Source organism: Mytilus galloprovincialis, chromosome 7 (genome assembly GCF_965363235.1).
Source record: "Mytilus galloprovincialis chromosome 7, xbMytGall1.hap1.1, whole genome shotgun sequence".
NCBI classification, from domain to species: domain Eukaryota; kingdom Metazoa; phylum Mollusca; class Bivalvia; order Mytilida; family Mytilidae; genus Mytilus; species Mytilus galloprovincialis.
Genome location: NC_134844.1, coordinates 53,344,190 through 53,351,428, shown reverse-complemented (window position 1 = coordinate 53,351,428; position 7,239 = coordinate 53,344,190). Strand labels below are relative to the sequence as shown.

Here is a 7,239-nt window from a genome sequence, read left to right as displayed (position 1 = left end):
TTTAAAGCCAAAAAATGTCATTTTTCTACCACAGGGAGGTAATTTGGAACTTTTTCAATGATGTATACATTTTAAAAGTCATCTGGGGCAAACACGAATTAATTGTTTTGAATAATTTTTGTACCATATGATAAAGAAACAACTACAAAAGGTAATAAATAAAATTTGTAATGAAAAACAATAATTTTCTTCTGAAATTATTATACCCTCGAGCCTCAATTAATTTTGACAATATTTACATTTACAATGACCATGTGATTGAAAAAAACATGGGGGGAATTGCCTCTTCATCTTTATGAAAAAAGAAACACTATGTCTTTATTGTTTCGTAAATTACTTATACTCGCTATATTCGAAATAATGATAACCTAATCTTTAGAACTGTTCTGGTTAAGATTTTATGCCCAAAACATTTTACGTAAATAACTTCCAAATCATTTGGCGTCAATTGTACCAATTGGTATATATTGAAGACACGTATGGTGTGTGCAATAAAATCGAACTAGTACACAGTATATGTGTTCATTCTTTTCGCAATCTGTATTACTAAATATAAGATTTCCGAATCTTGCTCGCTAGCGCAGCATAAAGACTCACCGTATACAATTTCAAACCGAATATATCCTTGTCAAAAAAACCGAAGAGTCAGGATGTGTATCCCTTAAAGAGCTCTGGAAATCAAAACTTATATGTGGTTGTATATACGATAAGCTTTTATGTGTATGTGAAGTATTTTATAGATAGTCGCTCGCCTTTTGTGACTTTTTTCGCTCAAAAATTGACTTCTGTTTTTCTACTTTCTATTTTTCATCCCCCTATCTTTTACCACAGTATACCCCGACTAAGTTTTGGTTATTCACTACTGGTAATGTTATTATATTTGATAACTTTAGCGTATTTGATATTTGTAGTTGGTACCCTCCAGTTGTTACTTAAGGAAAATGTTGTGAAACGACATACTTGATATTTTACGTTCTCCTGAAATGAGGAAACCTTCCTTTTTTTGTTAGAAGACAAGGGTCATAATAGTAAACAATAATAATAATGAAATATTTACTGAATGTATTGATTCACGTTAATCTCATGCCTTACAGGTAATGCTATGTTTGATTGTAATGCCACTACAAATGATGGTATGATGTTTACGACTCGTTACAGCGACAACGATATATCTAAAAATAATTGTAGCAACATTAAAAATAGTGGCTGGTGGCATGCTTCATGTACTTTGGCCAACCTCAACGGCGGTGTGTACACAGACGAGTCTCATCAAACATCTATTCATTGGAGAACATGGAAACACGCAGCACTTAAAGGGACAAGAATCATGATTAAACCAAAACCGTAATATTAAAGAATTTTCTTGAAAAGAAAACAAACAAACTTTTCTTTTATTATCAATTCTAAATCAATTTCTGCTTTTATCCTGCTGTTTAATTGCTGATTTTGAACATGCCAAAAATGTCACAAAACTATCATTTAATAAATGGAATAAGATTATCAATCTGAGTATACTAATTTAACACTTTATTGTTACGCTGACCATTTCTACTAACAACATAGGAATTGATATATCTTTTTCAGCAAACTCACTACATAGATCAGTATATAAACACACTATCTATGAGATAATATCCGTGTTTTTAATTTTCTCGTCAACCTTTGTAAAACGCATACAATTAGTATTTTTTAGTATGATTGATATCTGTTGATTTTTTAATTTTTGTTTGGAAAATTAAAAAAGAAGATGAGGTATGATTGCCAATAAGACAACCCTATTTCAATCACTTTGATTTTGCTATTTTTTCTTAACTTCATTTTAATATATATTTTGATAGTAATTCGCTATTAAATACGACTAAATTAGACTGATCACTACTGAACGGTCTTTCCTAAAACAACTTAGATGTGAAGTTCTTACTTTGAGGCTAGAGGCGGCAAATATACAATGATCAACATAATAAGCGCGTTTGTCAATTTTGTACTGCCTGCACCAAACGTCGGATTCGTTTGAACCAAACATTTATTTTAATTGATGACAAAGCTTTTCAAAATTCTGCCAAGGCTTCCCTTCAGGAATCACTTTTGATAGATACTTTTCACTATACTCAGTGTGTTTGGCGAAAAGAGTTGTTTACATAAATCGTCGCCAACAATAAAGGAGACGCATTGATTTGTCAACTTATACACAGGGCAGTAGTTCTTCCTCAAATACCAAAATAAAGACATAGAAAACGTCTGTTTTACAAGGAATATATTAACCTGTCAGCAAATACTGCTTCGTTTACGGACTACGTCACAACATGATGGGCTGAAAGCAACCGACGGCCATGGAACCATCACCAAGACGAAGGATCAAGGACGACGACAACCTCGAATGATTGCACAGAAGATTAGTTGAATACCACACCTCAACCTATGCAAGCTACGGAATTACCTTAAAAATTAGCGGGAGCATAGAAAGTAACCATCATTCAGAACCAAGCAGGGAGAGTACGGCCCACAAAGAGAAGAAAATACACACAATTGAATCATGCCTATGGAAACTCAAAGACGATCTTCAAAATGGTGAAGTTAATGTGTTTCAATATGCTTACATACCATCTTATTTGTACTTTATCTGTGTATACAATTATTGTATTTAATATGTGTATACAATTATTGTATTTTATCTGTGTATACAATTATTGTATTTTATCTGTGTATACAATTATTGTATTTTATCTGTGTATACAATTATTGTATTTTATATGTGTATACATTCATTGTATTTTATCTGTGATACAATTATTGTAAATGACAGATTATTGTTCAAGGTTCTTTGTTTTTTTCTGAAATTGTTTAACATTTCACAGCAGTATAATACTGTTAGTTTATATCCATCCCTTATTTTTATTGATATGGTAATTACATTGTATCATACATTGTAGATCAAATGTATTCGTTCAGTGCATGTTCACTTGTTCGAATATGTCTTTTGATTGAGTTAAGCCATTTCAATTGATATTTCAAACTTCTGTATGTCTTTCTATGTTGTAATGTTACACTATAGCTATAGTATCAGATAAGAGTGAATGTCTGGTACCATTAAAGCGTTGGAACCATGCAATTGTTTGCACCTGTCCTAAGTCGGGAATCTGATGTTCATTACTTGTCGTTTGTTGATATGGTTCATAAGTGTTTCCTGTTTCTCATTTTTTATATAGATTAGACCATTGGTTTCCCGTTTAAATGGTTTTACACTTAGTCTTCTAATTTTGGGGGTCCTATATAGCTGACCGTCTGATGTGAGCCAAGGCTTCGTGTTGAAGACCATACTTAGACCTTAAATGTTTTACTTTTATTAATTATGACTTGGATGGAGAGTTGTCTCATTGGCACTCATACCACATCATTTTATATCTATACAATCAATGATTAGTAAAGAAGGCGAGTCATTTAAGCGTGTGCACTACTTTTTATATAAATATACTAGAAAAGACAATTTTATAAACCCGAGCAAAGAATTTCAGCAAAAGTTTAAAATGAAGACAAATGTCATGTTAATAATGCTTTAAAAAATATGTCTGAGAAAAAAACTTGTAACTTACCCCCGATACAAATATTGTCATCAATACATTTCAGACACTTCATACAACAAAAACCCAGAAATAATAAAATGAACCGTCATAAACTAGTAGTCAATGAGGTGAGAGTTGTTTTATTTTGTTTGTTTCGTGTTTAAGGCCTAACTGTAATTTTGAGATGGAGAACAGCAAAACAAGCGCTGCTAATTTGCTATGTGAGTTTGTTTTTCTTTTTGCTTTGTATTTACTAAATGTTTGACATGGATGGATCCCCAATGTTCTTTGATTTTCTATAAAATTAATTCAACTAGTACTAGTGAGTTTATAATTTATTAAGTATCAACACAGAAATACTTCTAATGCTACAAGTATTACTGTCTGATTTGAAAAAAAAATATATTGAACTTAGAGAGTTGTAATGAGATATCCAGTAAATGTGCTATAGTCGCCACCAAGCACATGTTGTTTACCGATACTAGGATTGTGTTGAATCGTTACTATATCTCCTTTGTTTAGTTCCACAGTACGGCTCATTGAACCAGTATAAATTCTCTCATCGCTATACCCAATTCCTAATCGATTGTTATTTTTCATTAGTGCCAAATGGAGGCTTCCTTTCTGTGATAACTGCGTAGCAGAAAAGAAGTAGAGACCATTTACAGGGGCCTTAAAGTTTCCGCTTTTATGATCATATCCGTTACCTTAATTTGTGTACACTTTGTCGTATGTAACCGTCTGCGATCCAGAAAGCGTGATATGTTTCGTCAATGCTGCATAGAAGGCGATTGGCATTTGTTGTCGTCCTCCAGTATCACCACCTTAAAACAATGGAAATACATAAAATTTTTAAGAATGCATAACTTTTTGAAGACAAAAATGTGATTCCGTAAATATATTTTGACAGTCCGATATTAAACTGCAAAAAGCGCGTATTGTAGCCAAGCAACACCAAAGAAGTTAATATATGATTTTTATATAAATCATTTATCATAATATCCATGTACAATTTTCAACAATTGAATTGAATTTGAAATATATAAATTCAAGATCAATTACCCGTGCTCTTTTAAAAATCCACTTAAGATATTTGAAATAAGTGTCGCGTTCACACTTAATAAATTTAATAAATGGTTTGAAACTCACTGATTTCTTTGACAAGTTTTAACAAACTGTCGATTATAGTGGCAGTTTTGTCTGAAATGATATAGCAATACATCGTTATAATTAGAAACGCTTATGTTGGTCAGCTGTAGTATTAATAAACCAAAGATAAATGACTGAGCTCCCATTTAATAGAGATATGACCGAAGGATGTCATATTTTTGAAAAATAAAAAAATAAAAATGTGTGTAACTTTTAGACTTCGTATTGTATTTATCTCTTTTTTGTTTTAAGATTGGAACGTTATCGATGAGTCTGTTGTAAACGAAACTCACATTCGTTGCATCTAAATTTTTCTTATTTGTATGATTAGTTGATTTACGTTAATTGCGTAAAGCGTTCAGAGTTGTTTTCGGAAAAACTTATATACATCCACAGTCAAGTAATACCGAACCAGCCAAAATGTAATTCTTCAACAGTTAAAGATCAGATCGAGTCCATTAAAGTTCGTGTTGGAGTAAAATCAATATATTTTTTTATATTCCAACACCAATGCACATGTGCATGAAATGTATGTTCTATGTCTTTTATGTTTTAATATTTGTATTGTGTATGATTATTATGTAAATGTATGTATTTGTCGGTTATAAAAGCTCAGAGAGCTTATGTTTATTTGCTATGTAACATGACGACTATAAATAACGCTTTGAATTTGAATTGAATCTTAATGGTAAACCAATCTAATATCTTTAGCAATTTTATATCGTTTAAGTACTCACCATTTGTAATACTTCTTTGAGCAGAAACCAGAAATGGTGAATTCAGGGTGACCGTCAATGCACACAAAATTGTTGTAACAGAGGTAAACATTGTATGAAAATTTCCTAGAATAGTTAACCATTCAGTATGTACATGTATAATGAAAGTATAAACACCTTCTAAATATTTCATTTTGTCATATGATAGTTTTGTTGATGGTTATATCGCGTGCCATGGAAAACATACTAAAACAAACAAATATCATGCTTTCGTTTTAATTTCCCAACATGCAGAAGTTGTTGAATAGCGACAGACGATAGAAAGGAACTGTACATAAAACATCAGAAAACACATACATACAAATTACATTAAATTAATGTACCCGGCAACGTCCTGTTTTGTTTAACATGTATTTGTATCCATCTGATGAGTTAAGTCGTTTTCAACTGTTTTAATAGTTCATTATAATGTTGAACTATTACACCAATGTCCCAGGTTAGGGGAGTGTTGGAATACCGTTAAAATGTTAAACCTCGCCACATTATGTATGCATTCGACTGTTCTAAGTTGGGAGCATATTATCAATCGTAGTCGTTTGTCACTGTATATCATATTTCTCTTTCGTTCATGTTCTTTATAACATAAATCCGGTCGTTAGATTTTTCGTTTGGGTGGTTTTACATGTTTCGATTTCATTACAGGTCCTTTTAAAGCTGATTAACGGTTTTGGTTTTTGCATAATATTAAAGGCCATTAGTTGTTAAATTCTGTATTATTTTGTTTCTTGAAGAAAGTTGTCTCATTGGAAATGATACCACATATAATTGTTATATTGGAGCGATACTACTAGTATATGGTACTTCGTATAATTATTTTTTTGGATTTGATAATGTGTGTGAAACAAAAATAGGGGAAATAAGTCCTACACCATTCCCCAGAATAAAACAAAAAAAAAAAAAGAAGCAGTTCATTAGTGCTGTATTGTTTTAACATTTTAGTTTATATCTTTTTTATATCTCAACAAGTAATTGAATTTTTAGAACGACGTAGATTAATTGTTTATCGGTATCATATGTAACAAAAAGTGGACGAATAATATAACAATGTATAAGGTAAGTATAAAGCCTCAATAAAATATGTCCATGTAAATGTTTTGATATGTTGCTATGTACTGGTGATTTAATGGTAAAAGTAAATCAATAATATAAAAATTACTCATGCTAGCATATTATTTTACAGTCACTCTAGATCTCAGCATAATGAAAAATTGTTTGGTGATTTGTTTATTACAGTTATTGGTTTATATGCATCTAAATTATGTGTACCAGGATGGAAAGGATTGTTGCAATTTCATTGATGGGATTAAATTTCAGATGAACTTTACGCTTTATATACCTTTGGGAATCCTCTGAATGGTGTCGTAATAATACACATGAACTGTATGTTAATATCATTCGTATTATTATATCTTTCAAAGCCTTTCAATAGTTTTACTTTCATATATAACTTACGAATACTAATCGTTCAAATATAAACTTATTGTCAAATTCTACTTTATAGCTCACCTGGCCCGAAGGGGTAAACTTTTTACATTTTGAGCTTCTTCTAGAGAACCACTGAATGGAATGAAACCGAGCATAGTATGAATGTTCCTTATGAGGTGATGAACAAGTGTTATTACTTTGTAGCCGATCCATAATCAAAGATGGCCGCCAGTGGGGACTTAGTTAAGCATAGGTCCCTAAGGGAAATGCATACAAATGATTGCTTTTAGAGAACCACTTAATGGAATGAAACCAAACATGGCATGAAT

General features: G+C 31.6%; 1 long non-coding RNA gene across 1 annotated transcript; it reads right to left on the bottom strand.

The window, feature by feature from the left end:
- Positions 1–3,882: 3,882 nt before the first annotated feature.
- On the bottom strand, positions 3,883–5,552 carry LOC143081767 (uncharacterized). The gene is made up of 3 exons (XR_012980074.1): positions 5,447–5,552; positions 4,710–4,760; positions 3,883–4,384 (listed from the first exon to the last, which is right to left on the bottom strand). It is a non-coding gene; the product is annotated as an uncharacterized LOC143081767 (long non-coding RNA).
- Between the last annotated feature and the right edge of the window lie 1,687 nt (positions 5,553–7,239).